Source organism: Sphaerodactylus townsendi, linkage group LG03, assembly GCF_021028975.2.
Source record: "Sphaerodactylus townsendi isolate TG3544 linkage group LG03, MPM_Stown_v2.3, whole genome shotgun sequence".
In the NCBI taxonomy this organism is placed as follows: domain Eukaryota; kingdom Metazoa; phylum Chordata; class Lepidosauria; order Squamata; family Sphaerodactylidae; genus Sphaerodactylus; species Sphaerodactylus townsendi.
Window position 1 is genome coordinate 104,543,683 of NC_059427.1, and position 16,056 is coordinate 104,559,738.

Sequence of the window (16,056 nt, forward strand, 5' to 3'; positions counted from 1 at the left end):
AAGAAGACATATTTAATAAGCTTTTGAAATACTTTTAATCTTCTGTCACATTTAGCTGATTATATAACAAATCATCTATTGAATAGCTATCATCCCACCTTCCCACCCCCTGCCCAAGAATCTTCTTCAAAAGTACAGAACACCTGAAAATCTTCCTTCCTGCTGCTATGGAGATGAAGTCCATCCATATAGTTGGAATTTACATTGAGCTAGGCTCCACTACTTATTTCAGCATTATGATTACCAGCTCTATGCAAATGCTTCTGAACCACCCTAAGAGATATTTGATAACTGTTCTTCAGTATATGGCAATGATTTTCCAGCACATCTTTTTTAAAAAAAACAACAACACATAATCACTGGTAAACACTGAAATAATTCTTCCCTTTTCACTGTGAGCTTTGCAGTTAGAGTTGTTAGTATTGTACCAGTCATTATTAACATAGTTAAGATACATTATCTTATCTTTAACCAATTTTATCTTTAACCAATTTCTTCCTGAAATGTATCAAACCATTTTTTCCCTTTTGTTTAGGAACGTGGAGATAGGGCATAAAGGGAATTTCTACAAAATTTCTGAATTTTGCTGTGATCAGAGACAGGCAATGTCTTCCCAAACCTTACTGTCTTCCTCACAGAGCACCATCTTGTGATGTGTAACACAAAATATTTGTAAGAGCTGAAGTGATGAAAGAGAACTAAAAAAAGAAATGAAGTGGAAACCCTTCCATTTAAAAAGGAAAGAAGATCATGAGAATAATCAATAAAGGAAATGAACAGTTTTTAAGACAAGATCTGACTAGAGGTGGTTTACCATTGCCTTAATTCAGTAGAGCAACCCTGGACTTCTGAGGTGTTCTCTTATCCAAGGGCTAACCAGGACTGACCCTGCTTAGCTTCTGCTATGATCAGACTAGCCTGGACCATCCAGGTCAGGGTAGAGCTATCATTGACAATATATAAATAAGTGAATGTTAGAATGAGAATATCTCCTATAGCAATGTTAGTCAATACTTTCTAAAAATCACAGTGCATACTAAATTAAATCCTAAACAAAGTTACAGTCTTCTAATTCTTCTGAAATGAATGGTTTTAGAAGTGGGGAACTCTGTTTAGGATTGTTCAGTCAATACATTTTCAAAATCTGTGAACTTAGTTGCAGACACATAGTGTGGTTAAATAAGTGAATTTTTACTGTTTTACTGTTTCATTTGCTCAAGACCCTTTCATTTATTTGTTACTACTTGATTTTAATTGGATACAGTTCCATGGAAAACTCTGTACAATTCAAACCTATTTCAAATTATTATTTCCCTATACTGCAACTGCCTTTACTTCTCCTATTTATAATCTTCCCAGGAGATTCAATAAAATCCCTCTTACTCTATATCAATAAGTGAAACTAGTAATAATCAAAAACAAAGTCATAAAGTTAAAACCATTTAATCCTATTAAAACCTCATTAAATCAAGGCATTACTTACAAGGTATATTTTCCCCCTCCCCTGCCAGCAAATCTTCAACTCTTCATATTCACAAAGTCATTAGCAACATAACTAAGTGCAGGTAGTTGAACTGCTATACTCTTGATCTACTCCCAAAAAGTAATCCAAACTGGCCACAGTCCAGTATACTCATTTTATTTAGAAAGTGTATATACCAGCTCTTCAGAGATCTACTGTACAGTTAGGCACACATAAGTCATATTAAAATTAGATATGCAGGGCAATCCAAAGTAAGTTATCTCAGTTAGAATTCCCCTTATCTTCATCAGGATTGACACTTAGGAGTGCTTAAGGTTGCAACCCTAAGACAACATGTGTGAAAACATCCCCATCTCAGTTTGTAATGGTCCAAACTTTTCTGAGCCTTGCTCTCTGCAGAATACGCTTGTAAAAAGCTAGAACTCAACACATAGGAAGCTTGCTGACAGATCTCTACCATTTCTAGTCTTATGTTTGCTTCCTAAGCCATATCAAGTATGTTTGGGAAAGGAAGGTGTTGGTGCAAGGTTGCCTGTCAGTAGACATTAACCAGACTCTGATATTGATAATAGTAGTCCTTATTGAAGATCTATGCAAGGCAAGGCACCATACTTTTTCATAGTCAAATCTGAGAAATGTGGAAAAGCTAAGACATCCTACAAAGTGAGTAGTAGAGACTAGGGCAGGGTCACACAGTTGCAGCTGTGTGATGTCACACTAAATGTTCTATCAGTTACCAGTCTCCCTCCAGGAAGCAACAATAGACTGGCACCAAATTAAATATGTAGCAGCTGAAACTGTGAAAAGGCTCAGAGGTGGGACTACCAGGGGATGGGGTGCGCCATGCACCAGGTTAATGGTTTTGGGTCACGTGGGGGTGCAAAATTCCCCTGACCTCGATCCTGACCCCTTCCCCAGATCCCTTCCCCTTCCCCCACCACTACAGTGCTCCCCCCGCGGTGCCCCCCTTCCCACACTTACATTAGTTCCTTTCCTTTTCCTAGAATTTTTTCAGGCTGAAAAAAAGGTCTGTTCACAGAACAGGATAAAAACAGCCTGAGGAACTGCAGTTCCCAGGAAACCTTGGGGCTCACAAAGTCTCTTGGGAAGTATAGTTCCCATCAGGTTGTTTTTAAGCCTGAACTGTGAATTGGCCTGTGGTAAGGGGGGGTGCTGCTGCATGGCATCCATGGAGGGCGGAAAATATAGACTGCACACTGGGCGCAGTTTGGCCCAGCTATGCCTCTGAAAAGTATTAATGCAGCAGCTGTAAAAACACTTAGGTGAGAAGTGATTAATCAGGATTCTGACAGTTGGTAGGGAATGCTGGGAGTAACAGGGCTCATCTGCAAGTACTCTGTGTGTTCTCTGACATATGTCCCTTTCATGTAGAGCTTGATTATGGTGCACTGGCAACTGAACATGGCATGGCATGGCATGGCAAATTTCCTTGTACTGGCATACAAGAAAGTTGCCACATACCTCCTGTTCTTGTTTTAGGCTTTCCTCCAGAAATCAAGAACACTTCATGCGGTGCACCTTATGCTGCAGCAGGGCAGAGAGGAGTTAAGCTTCCCCATCCATAATAATCCATGGTGAACTATATTTGCTGCAAATTACTGTAGAATCAGTAGATAACTAATTAACTAATATTTGGTGTTCTTTGTACTGCTTGCTCTGTTGAGCTATGTACCCACCCTTCCCTGAGGACTTCATAATGAGAAGATTTTTTTTCCCTTCTTCCCTTAGAAGTTTCTTGATTCACCAATCATAAATTGGTGTTTCCAATTGTCAAACAGATAGCTTGCCTGTTCTGACCCTTTCTTAGGCACCTTGGAATTTCCTTGCTCCACCACACCAAAGTTTTCGTAGTACTCTTAGCAACAGGTAATGGTCACTGCACACTCCACAACATTGAATTAACCACTAATACACTGCTACATGTTCAAGCCTATAAATTTAAACTGGCATTTATATTCATACTGAATGAAATACTTTTTATCTACCATGAGGTCTTAACCCCGATCTCCACTTAAATATTTTTAAAAAGCATACATTGTTTCAAGTCCTTCTAAGGCCATACCTTATAATCTAAATGAAAAATAAAACAAGGAAACACATCATTTTCATGTGTTTATAACATGACACACTTATCCTTGGACAATGCTAAAAGAAGTAGCAAAAATATATTATAGAAGGGTGAAACATTAACAAGTATCTCTGACCTTCATTATTATCTCGCCATTTTGTCATTGGGTGCTTATGTAAAGAACCCACAACATGTAACACTTTTCTTTTAAATTTAGTGAATACTATTTGAAATATAATGTAGAAGATTTTCATATAGGATTTGTCTTTAGCTTAATCGGCATAACAGATTTGTCCTTAGCTTAATCAAAAGTCAATAAAACACAATAATGTACAATGTATGAAAATAAAGTCAAGAAAGTAAAGTATAGTGTCTTACAAAATAATTCAGTTTAGTGTTTGCCGATCTAGTATACACTGTCCAAGAGCAGAACAGGAATGCATTCAGGAAATGACTGGAATTTAATATAAAAACAGCACACTGAATTCTCAATAAAATGTTGGAAGGTACATATGCAATAGTCTGCAAAAGGTCCATCTGAGGAATGCCTAGTTTGGATCAAAAACATTTCTGCTGAATGCTGCCTTTTGTTCCATGACGAAAGAAAGGTGGAATATACATTTAATAAATAATGATCTGTGGGATGTCAATGGCCAAAATGAATGTAAACATTTTGGCACTGACTTTTCTCCAGTTTGTAGTCCCTTAATCCCGTTCACTTCACACATCTCAAGTTATCTTCATTAAAAAAAGGCACATTACTTTGAAAAATGTTGGAAGTAAAGGATACTTTCCTTTTTCTAGAGTAAGTTATAAGTAACAATAAAGGTTGTCTCTGTGCCCCAGGCAATCAGATTTTATGAGAAATTCCCATTGTCAACCAGGATGTGTTTTGTATCTCCCAGTCAAGTTACACTCCTTTCTATAGTTCTAAATCTTGACCATCCAGACAAAAAAAGAGTACAAAGTAACGAAATACTGCCCCGTGAAAGTACAAACAGTGTTCACTGTTTGCTGACCTACTGAAGGAGATATTCTGCAAACATTCCATGGGGAAAGAAAGAAAAGCAACAGTTGTATTGACAAAAATTTAACACAATATATTTAATTTAAAACCTATGGGCACTACAGTTGCAATAATGAAATAGATTTGGAAATGTGCCTGCTCTGAGCAAGCATGTAAGCCATTTCTTCCTGAGAAGCCAATTAAAATGTTGGCTTAGTCCTTGGAGGTTAGTACATGCTTGACTGCTAAGAAAGTAGGCTACTTTCTTAGCAGAAATAATGAGTGGACAGGAGACAAAGGATTAATGAATTATCCTAATCTGTGTTTGTTTACAAATGTACAATTCCAGCAGATGGCTTTGAACAGCAATTTTGTTTAACAGCAGCACAACTCAAGCATCCACAAAGTGATTATCAGCCAAAATGTCTCCCCTCCCCTTCAAACATCTCTCATTTTGCTCCACTCTTTCAAATTTAAACTAGAACCACAAAAATATTTTCTCCTATGTCCAAAAAGAAAAGTAACAGTGCCATTCAAAGCAGTGTAATATCCTTCTATTGTCTTAAATGGGCCTAAGAGGGCGTTATCTCTGCTTAGGATGGCCCGTTAAGACTCCATAACTTATCTGCATTGTCAGAACTTTCCAAATTGCCATCTGCAGAATTTTGAAAACTTATGCATTGAAGTGGAAAGTGGCTAGTCTGAAAGGGGGAAAAAAGGAAATATTGTATTTGCATAAGAATAAAGTTGAAATCCCAGAGGAATATTCAAGTTTTTGAACCAGAAATATTTATGCAATCAAAATATTCATATTTGTGGACAGAGTACATGAAGAGAGAAGCCTGTTATCTCAAAAATTAATTGTGTGCACATATGTGATGCATCATATCTCAACATGATAACTGTTAGTACAGGTTTCCCTCTCAGCCACTGTCACAAATGGGATGTGGCTTTATTTTCCTATTTCCTCATTGTTAATTAATTTAAAATTTTTACTCATGAAAAGACCCCAAAATGGCTTCCAACAAAATTGAAAAACAACCACTGTAAAAATATACTCAAGAAAGCAGATAGAGAACAAGACAAAAGAAACAAGGACTCCAGCGAATGCTAAAGAAGCTGAATTTATCTCCTAAACATCCCAGTCTTACACAGTTTTCTGAAGAGCATGAGGATACTTTTTTTTACGTTCCTGAGAATGCAGTTCAACAATTTAGAGGGAACTGTCAACAGAAAGAAAGCAAACTTGAGAAAAGACTGTACATAACACAAGATAAAACCACCGAACCCGGCTTTAAATTTTACTTTTTTACTTGTGCATCACCTTAAATTTATCTCAACCACTGCTATTAACAAGGACTACCAGGTGCTTCATTTTGTTGTCAGGCTTCAAGGGAATTCTGTCTCATCTGGCTTTTGAGAGAAATTTGGATGGACTTTTTCTAATCTTTATATATTTTCACTGAGTGGACAATCAGTGGTCTCCTTTATTGGATCCCTCTTCCCAGAGGATATGTTGAAATATAATGGTAGTGGTGGAAAGTGCTGCCACATTGCAGCCAAATTATGACAATCTGTAGGAGTTTTCAAAGCAAGAAAAGATGATCTGCCATTGCCTGACTCTATGTAGAAGCCCTGGACTACCTTGGTGGTCTCCTATCCAAGTAGTAAACAGAGTTGAACCTGCTTAGTCTCTAAGATCTGCTGAGATTGGGCCATCCAGGTCGGGGTGGGGGGTGGGCGAAACCTACCAGAACTAAAGATAGGCAATATGCCTACCTGAATTTTACAGAGAATGCCAAAATGACCAAGATGTAATATCGTGACATGAAAAATCTGTTTCTCCCTTCTTTTATTTAGTTTTTTAACTCCTGGTCTGACCAACAATTTGGGTAAGCTCAAAAGCTTTCACAGTGTTTTGTGTCATTTTGGTTGATCTTAAAAAAAAATATGAGATAGATTTTGTACTAATGCAAAAGCCCACTATTGGATATGACAATTCTTAGGTTTCTGCAGGAGGCAGCAGAGGCCATTTATTTATGTGTGTTGCCTTTGTTTTCAATGTACATTACCTTTGGGTTTGATTTTTATTGATGCACACATGCTCTGTAAACACAACTTTCTTTTTTCCTTTTGCAGAGAAAGTGAAGGGTACAGCTATGCATAAACATTTCCGTGGGTTTTTCCCTCCATCTTCCTTTCCTCACATCACAGCAGTTCCTCCCATTCCACCACTCATTTCCTCCATTTTGGACCAGCAGAATTTTTAGAGGTTCCCCAAGTAGATTCCTTTTTTTTCTTTTATAAAATGTGGGTGCTGTCTGTTTGTGATGCAGTGAACCATGTACAATTGACAAGGCTTGACGAGGGACGTTTAAGTGGAATAGTGCTGCTATCATGCTGCTGCCAGCCAGCCAGCCAGCCACACCACTACCACCTCCAAGTAACAGCATTTAAGAACTGATGAGGTCTGTGCCTCCTGGTCTGGTTTGATTTTTTTAAATTCTGGTCAGCAAATGATTGATAGGTTTTTATTTTTTATTTATTTATTTATTTATTCGATTTATTATACCGCCCCATCCCCGTAGGTTAAAAAAACCCACCCCAAAAAAGCCAGCAGGCAACTTCACAGAATGCATGGCCACAAAGAAAGCTCTCTCTCTCTCTCTCTCTCTCTCTCTCTCTCTCTCTCTCTCTGTAGATGTATTTATTTATTTTATTGGATTTATATCCTGCCCTACCCCAGGAGGTGGATGGGGAGGTGGATGGGGTCAGGACATGGCGGAATGAGCAACACTGGAACTGACACATATTATCATAAGACTGTTTCATTATGAAACACATAACACTGGTAGACAATAATAACACCTCATTGGGTAAGTAATTACAAATGGATGTTGGCAGACAACATCAAAATGCAGAATTATTCCTCTTGTCTTGTACAACTCGACCAGTGTAAAAATCTGCAACTGGAATTCTATTTTCAATTCTAATTCCAGAATTTTAAATGTTCTAGTTATCAACTCATTTGTATTTCCATTGATTTCATCTATGCTCCAGTTATTCCAGTACTGTCCATCACTCACTACAGTTAAAAGTCCTGGTTGTTTTTACAGCAATATATTTCATGAACAATCACAAACTATTGAGATTGTGAATGCTTTGCAAAACAATCATTCTCATGCATGCACATCACAAGAAAATGTCACTTATTTACTTACTTACTTACTTACTTACTTACTTACTTACTTTATCCATCCATCCATCCATCCATCCATCCATCCATCCATCCATCCATCCATCCATCCATCCATCCATCCATCCATCCATCCATCCATCTATCCATCTATCCATCTATCTATCTATCTATCTATCTATCTATCTATCTATCTATCTATCTATCTATCTATCTATCTATCTATCTATCTATCTATCTATCTATCTATCTATCTATCTATCTATCTATCTATCTCTATCAACCGCCCTCCCCCTAAGGGCTCAGGGCGGTGAAGAGCAATTTTAAAACATACTTTAAAAACATGGTATAAAATCAATTCAATATATACTCAATAAAACCAGAACCCTATACTGCAGATGGCGTATTTCTCTCCCCTCCCCACCCCACCCTTGTGCCCACGGGAGGCCAGATGGAATAGTAGATGTACTTAACCAGGCTGGCAAAATGCCTGTCAGAACACGTCCGTCTTGCAGGCCCAGCAAAAGCTCTGCAAGTCCCACAGGGCCCTGATCTCCTTTGGGAGCTAATTCCACCAGGTGGGGGCCAGGGCTGTAAAAGCCCTGGCCCTTGTAGAGGCCAACCTGATTGTTTTGGGGCCAGGGATCACCAGTAGGCCCTTCTCCGAGGAGCGGAGGGGCCTAATGGGGCAATATGGGGAGAGACGGAGAGTCCATGAATGTAAGCATTTATGTTCATGAAAAAGTTTGGGTATGGCAACAAGTTTTTTTTTTTAAAAAAAAATCAAGTCCTGCTGTAAATAAGGTGAAAGTAATGAGAACACAAATGATTATTCGGCGGAAAGCCTCTGTAATATTATGAGTATGCAGGTATAGGGAAAACACAAGACCCATTCATACAAGCAGAATTTATAATTGGAAACTCTAAACATATGGTGGATTTGAGAATGAACATGAAACTTTTTGAGCCAGGATTTAGATGTGACAGAATCATGTGTCTGATTTTAAAAAAAATGTTTAGAGTCAAATTCATTCATTGAATATCTCAGTACAAATCAATATATAAGCTATATTAGCTATTCACAGCAGACATTCTTTGTTCCTTCAAACAGACATGACTGTGGAAGTTTCAGGAATGGTGGTGTCATGTTCCAAAGATGTAAAGTTCTTTGAAGTTAATCAAGCTGTTCCTGTGATCATGACAGCTGCCTGTTTTCCCAGGGAAGACAGACATAAAATCCACCAAGAGGTCAAAGAGTACAAGATGTATTTCTGCAGAGAAATAACCATTTTTTCCTACCTCCCAAGGAGAGCAAGAGGAAGAATTGCCATAAAACATGATCTGGGTGTTGAGTTATGGAGGATGTGCACCCTAGTTTGACTGGGAGTGAGGTATTCACTTTCCCACATGAGGATAAGTCCCTAAAGCTTGAGTGGGTAGAGGCTTCCCACCAAAAAAGGAAGGGTTAGAAGTTTAGTAACATTCATTAGTCTTTGTTCAAATGCTGGAAGTTGGATTTCCCTGTCTGGAACAGGTGGATATTTCACAGACATTGGTGGGAGTGAGGATGAGGGGGTATCAGAAGTACATCTTCTGTACTGTTAAGTTTAGCTTAGTGTTGTGTTTTCCTGTCCTTTTCTAAATCATTGGAAATGTGGAAGTTGACATAACTTGTAGTGGTGGCATGAAAAAGAGAAAAAAACACTTTATTTGCACACAAAAATGCAATACATCTCTAAAGAAAACATACACACACATAAACCCTGGGTGGGCTTATGAACAACTGCCAAACTTTTTAAACCAGGATTTGGATGTGACAAAATCATAAATGGTTATATGCCTTTTGAGTTTTATCTAATTAGTGCCTTTGACAGCCATTCTGGATATCAAATTAATTGGACCAAATTTGAAAGGTTAGGAATTCTGAAAAATGTGATTGCAGATGTCTGCGGGAAAAATCATATTTCCATAACCCCTGGCGCACTATATAATTAACAGTGCAATCCTAACAGAGTTTCACAATTCCAAACCATTTATTTCAATGGATTAAGAAAAGTTTAATTCTGCTTAGGGATAGCACTGTAATGTACTTTGGATCAACTATTGCACAAATTTCAAGTGTTTACAGTAATTAATTACTTGATAGTTATTAAGTGTAAAGGGTAATTATTCATTGAGATTAGGTGAGAATAGAATAATATTACTGAATTTAGTTCAGTAGAAAAATATACATCCATATCATAATTCTAAAAGTCACAATCCACAAATAAAATAAAGATAATTCTATTGAAGAATGAGTCTCCAGAACAGGAATATATGAGTTAGATCATGATAGGAAAAATATATCATTAGATTAATTAGGCAATTAGCAACATTCACAGCTGTACTTCTTGACAACTGATTCAATGACTCAGTATTAATGAGGCAAGTCTATATACTTTCCAAGGACAAAAAAATTTAAGAAAGCAATTATTTCTTTCATGTTTATCATAAAAAACCAACAAAGGGAACTTGCACTCAAATATTCTAAGCTTCTAGTAAAGATGATCAAATGCTGGTCTGCTTCCCTACTACTGTTTAGCAACTGTAGTGCATTCAGTACTGACTTCAGCTATGATTCTCCCCCATGCAACGTGGAAAAGCTTCAGCTATGATTCTCTCCCATGCAAAGTGAGAAAGCTTCAGCTATGATTCTCCCCTATGCAAAGTGGAAAAGCTTCAGCTATGATTCTTCCTCATGCAAGTGGCCAATTTTTTGAGAAGCATGCTTCTAATGTTGCTAGAATTTATTTATTTATTTATTAAATATATTTCTATGTTGACTTTCCATGCAGCTTAAAGTCCCCACGATGGTGAACAATCAAAACATTAAAACAAGTTTTTGAAATACATATTAAAATATTTATAAAATATTTTAAAAATAAAAACACATGTTAAAAACATACACAATTAAAACACACACACAGGCTGATTTTACACAGTCAAAATGCCCCGTGGTACATCTGGGAGCTTACCTGCCGGGGCAGTTTTTGCCCTGCTTCTGATTTCCCATGGCTCCCTTGTTCTTCCCAGAATTTGAGGCAGGGCTGGCACATTATGCCCCAGCTGTTTCTTCGCAAGCTGGAGCTTTTCCATTTGCACCACGAGCTTTTCCGCAATGACTTCCACATATGCATGGACAACCTCTGTTTTCCGTGTTCTGATTGGCTGAATCTCCCCCCATTCCCCCAACTCACTTTCACTATTTTAGTTTTAAATGATTACCAAATCTACAAACACACTAATTATTAATGATATACTAGATCTGAAAGCAAAACAAGTTTAAGGTGGGTGATGGAGCCTGAAGCCTTGATGAGAGCAAGAGATGGAATTCCTTCCAGAAATCTTGCGAACCTCTGCTTATAACTGGGCCATAATTGTGATGGGGGCAAGGCACATGGTGAGCTCTGGAGCAGTGAGCATGCATGCCTTGGGCCGTCCGGGCAGCTGAGCCACACCCGGCCTGATCATGTGATGTGCATGAGTGTTAGGGGTGGAGCACGCTCCCTATATATTAGGCACCACATAGTTGCTCTGGCCTTCTCCGACACCTGGAGCAAACTGACCCATCCTACCTCCCTATTTGGGCAGGGTTTTGTGCTGCTCACTTTGTCGCAGCCTTGGAGGTTTGGGCAGAGGCACGCATCTTTAGGGGGAGGCCGAGCTTGCACGCCGGTCCTCCCCATGGTTGAGGGCCTCCATAAGAGGCTTGGGGTGGGGCGGGCTAATGGCGCATGCTGCGGAGGCCTCTGCAATTCGAGCCTGACACCCCAGCAGGAAGGGGGCCACAGTGGGCAGGTGCCCAGGTGGCCCAGTACCTTCTGTCTTCCCCAATATGGATTAGGGTTTGGTGCTGGGGTCAGCCAGGGGTACTGACCGGCCACAAAACGGATGCACTCCTCTTGCTTGCCCAGCTTCTGCCTCAATAAAAAGTCTGTGGCCCAATTTAATTCCAAGATGTGTCCTGTGGTTATTCACCAAATGGAACCTTTGCACATCTGGGCACAATTTACATCTAAGTTCTAGTTGCAAGGTAGATTCCCAAACTGTCCTGATTATTCTCCCCACTCCCCCATCTGATTTTTTTTCTGGTGAAAGGACACAAAAGGTCAGCAGAGCATCAGCAAAATAAAAGCTTGTTTCCATTCTTACAAGTCTTGCCATGAGGCCATTCAAGGTTTATTAAGGCCTGGTTGCAGCTTTGTTTGAGTTTCTGTTGGTTGGTATGCAATAGAAACCAAAGCAGTTCAGAACAAGCAATTTTGATAAGGAAAGAGTCAAATCCTTCATCTGCACAAGTTTACAATCCCAGTTACAGTTGCCCCCATACCCCAAATAAAGACCTGAGCCAACTTCATGAGTTTATCTGGTTTATTTAAATCATTTATTATTACCACCATCCTAAACATCATAAAGCAGGTGGAAAGATCTGTGCCCCTCTTTACAGTCTAGGAACACCTTGGCTCCAGTCCCATGATATGATAGGGTGAGTTGGCAGTAGGCAGCAAAAACTGTAATACTAAGGTGATACATCAATAAATAGCTTAACCCTGCTGCTCCCCTATTAGATAGCTGCATTACTTCCCAGCCAATCTGGCCTTGAACTTCATATGCAGCTGGACTGGGGTGAATTGATCCATGGCTCAACAGCTATGAATGCCTCTTTCTAGATTGCTTTGGGTCAAGTAAAGAACATGCCTTGTGGAAAACATTTACAGTGCTCGGTGTCATGTAGGATGTGACCTTATATGAGTTCAAATAAGAATGTTTGGTATTTCCAGATCCTCCAAAGAAATATGGTTAATAGAAACCTGAACCTAGATTTCTGCATGAATTCATAGAAGTCACCTACACATCATCATCATTTACAGAAAATAAAAAAGCAATGCAGATACAGAGAGAAACTGCCCATCACAAAAAAATGGAATAGCAGTTGTATCCTTGACAAAAAGATCCAGTCTATTTTCATCAGGCATGGGGAGTCAGTTCCCTAGAAAACATCAGCACCCATTTCTATTTTCTGAAAACACTGAATTACAATGGGACATTTGTAATAGCAGATAAGATGAGCTGCTGTTATATAACCAGTTTTCCACAGTTTCTCATTAATTTCAAAAGAATGTATAATTCCTTACCTGAGCTACATATGTAGTGTCTCTGCATTATCATTTGGCTTACATTCAAAGTGTCAGCTTTTAAGAAGGGTCCAGTAGACTGCTGAGAGATGTTTTCAGAGTAACTTAGAGCACAGTGATGCTTGGCTAATTTCTGTCCTGCTGAAAACTGACTTTTGGCAGCTTTGTGAAGCTCTTAAAACACTGGGTGGTTTTTCAGACATGCTAAATCAGCTTTCAGAGATGAAATTCATATGTGGAATACATTTGGGGCATACCTCTGAATGGAAACATGAGTTCAAAAGAAAGATTATGTGGCTTTAGTTTTGTGTATTTCCTTTATTAAGTCTCTTATTAAAATAATCAAAGATCATAGAATGCAGTGAAGAAGGAGAAGAGGAGGAGGAGGAGGAGTTTGGATTTATACCCCTCTTTCTCTCCTGTAAGGAGACTCAAAGGAGCTTACAAACTCCTTTCCCTTCCTGTCCTCACAGCAGACACCTTGTGAAGTAAATGGAACTGAGAGAGTTTTGAATGAAGGTCGCCCAGCTAGAATGTAGGAGTGAGGAAACAAGTCTGATTGACCAGATAAGAGTCCACCGCTCATATGGAGGAGTGCGGAATCAAACCCAGTTCTCCAGATTAGAGTCCACCTGCTTTTAACCACTATACCAGTTGTGGCGAACTTATGGCACGTGTGCCAGAGATGGCACTCAGAGCCCTCTCTGTGGGCACACACGCACAGAGTTCATCATGGGGGCAGGAAATAACCCTCCCATACACACACACACACACACACATATATAGGGTGGCCTGGGACACTGGGCACAACCCATTCAAAGTGTTGCATGGTTGCTTCACCAAGCTTACTCCCGAGTAATGTGTGCCTCGGAGCCAACTGTTTTTCTAAACTAAAATCTCAGTATTCGGGTTAAATTGCCATGTTGGCACTTTGCAATAAATAAATGGGTTTGGGGTTGCAATTTGGGCACTCGGTCTTAAAAAGGTTCGCCATCACTGCACTATACTATGCTGGCTCTTTCATATCAATGGATATGTCATCTCAAAACTAAATATATTTAATAGACTAAACTGATACTTTATGAATGGATATAGCATTAGGGAAGTGAGAACTGGTATTCTGATGATTAAAAATGTACACCATGCATACAAAATAAAGTTTTGGGTATATCTGCTTAACGTGAACAAAAACATTTGAATGTTTTCTTTTGTATTGAATACAGACAAGATTTATTCTCTTTCCCTCTCTTTTTTATATTCCCCTACTTTCAGTGTTCATTTGTTTTGTGACTTGAGATATCATTATGGCTGTCTTGAGGCTCATACTATAGTTTTGTTGTAAATGCCTGTGCCTTTGTAAGGTTAGTTACTCAGAATGGTTGGTGGATGTGTTCAAAGGCAGCACCCTGATGGTTTTGTTAAAACACCCCTCAGGGTGAATCTGCTACCCTAGTTGTACTTTTGCTTGGAAGAAAGCAGAAAAAAGTGTCTCTGGAATGTTCTTCCTTTTATGACATTGTCATCTGTGTACAGCAGTAACCGTTGCCTCCAAAGTGCTGCCAGTTAACTACATACTAACCACAGAAATATATGCATTTTGTCATTTATACCTCAATGCAGCATTCATGGGAAAGTAGATAGAGTGAACCTTCTCACATAATGAGGTAGGGGAAGGTGCATTTATGTGGGGAAAAAAATAATCAGATCACAAAGACAGATAAAAACTTTTTATGCATAAAAATAAATGGCTTTATTTCTTGTTTTTTTTTAAAAAAAATAAGATAAATGGCATGGAAATGTTAAATCTGAGTGGGAGATTCAGTTTGCAGCAATAATATCCACTGGTTCCAAAATTAGAGACTGTTCCTTTTAAACACTGTTGATTTAGGAAGGAGACATTAATATTCCTTTTTTCCTTTTGTCAAATTGAAGGAAATCAAAACAATGCAGGTGAATACCAGCCCATTCTGAAATTCCAGAACACAACCTCTTTTTTACATATCTTTATTGATTTTTTTAAAAAAATAATCTTAATCCAGAGGGTGAAAAAAATGTATAAAAACAAGCATTAAGATGAACATAACAGTATAGTGTAATAATATTCCAAAATTTTTTTAAAAGAAATCAATGAGGAATGAAAGATAATTCCTCCAAAAATTAAAAAAAAACAATCAAGGGAGAATAGAATATTTGCAGGGTCATGGATCCCTCTGTATGGAGGGACTAGCTCAGCTGATCCCTGCATGCAACACTGCCCGATCACCTCTAAATCCAAAGTAGGCTGTAGAGACAATGGGGCAGCCCACAGGATCTGCACACCCCAATCTGTGGCTTGAAGTTCTTTGGGTTCAACTTTCAAAATCCGATAATAATAATAATTCAATGAATCCAAAAGAGTCAACATGGGGGTTTGGCTTTTTAAAAAACCTTTTTTGAAAATTTCTAGATTTTTTAAAACTGAACCCAAAAAAATTCCAAAAAGGTGCACAGCTCTATATACAACCAGTCAGCATGAAGGTTCTAATACTGACATCCACTGTGAAGAGAATGGCTGAATCAGGCACTCAGACTGGTTATCATATAGTATGTTGTTTGGATGCCTATCCCCATTCTACAACACCCCAGAATATTTACCAATTTAACTGATTAATTAGCCAGCCCATACTATCACTTTAGATAAGGTCATACAAGTCTACTGCAATTGGACATATTGGAGAATAATGCCACTTTCCTCTCATAGTATGAAACAGTTGGGGCATGGGGAACACTGGCCAATTTGGAACAGATTCTCCAAAATTCCTGCTCAGCCTCATAGTAACTAGTTACAGCCATATTGTAATGCAAACTAAAAGGAAGATCTGTGGGGAATCCCAACTCCACCCTGATCATTTTGTTCTATCTGCAAGTAGGCATGGTTGAGGACCTGGAAGTTCATCTCTGGAGCCCGTTCTGCATAGACCAGATAGACAGGCATGGGGCCAGTAAAAAAGCCATTGTAGGGGAAGGACTTTACACCACTGCTGCTGCTGTGGACGTAGGTAAGGGGGAGTTCTCAGGTTCAACCCCCCATAGCATGTTCGAAGCTCCACCCTCAATTCGTGGGTTTTT

General features: G+C 38.9%; 1 long non-coding RNA gene across 1 annotated transcript; it reads right to left on the bottom strand.

Annotated features, from left to right (window-relative positions):
• Positions 1 to 8,173: 8,173 nt before the first annotated feature.
• LOC125430290 lies at positions 8,174 to 15,840 on the bottom strand. The gene is made up of 3 exons (XR_007244122.1): positions 15,829 to 15,840; positions 15,437 to 15,438; positions 8,174 to 8,376 (listed from the first exon to the last, which is right to left on the bottom strand). It is a non-coding gene; the product is annotated as an uncharacterized LOC125430290 (long non-coding RNA).
• Positions 15,841 to 16,056: the final 216 nt, after the last annotated feature.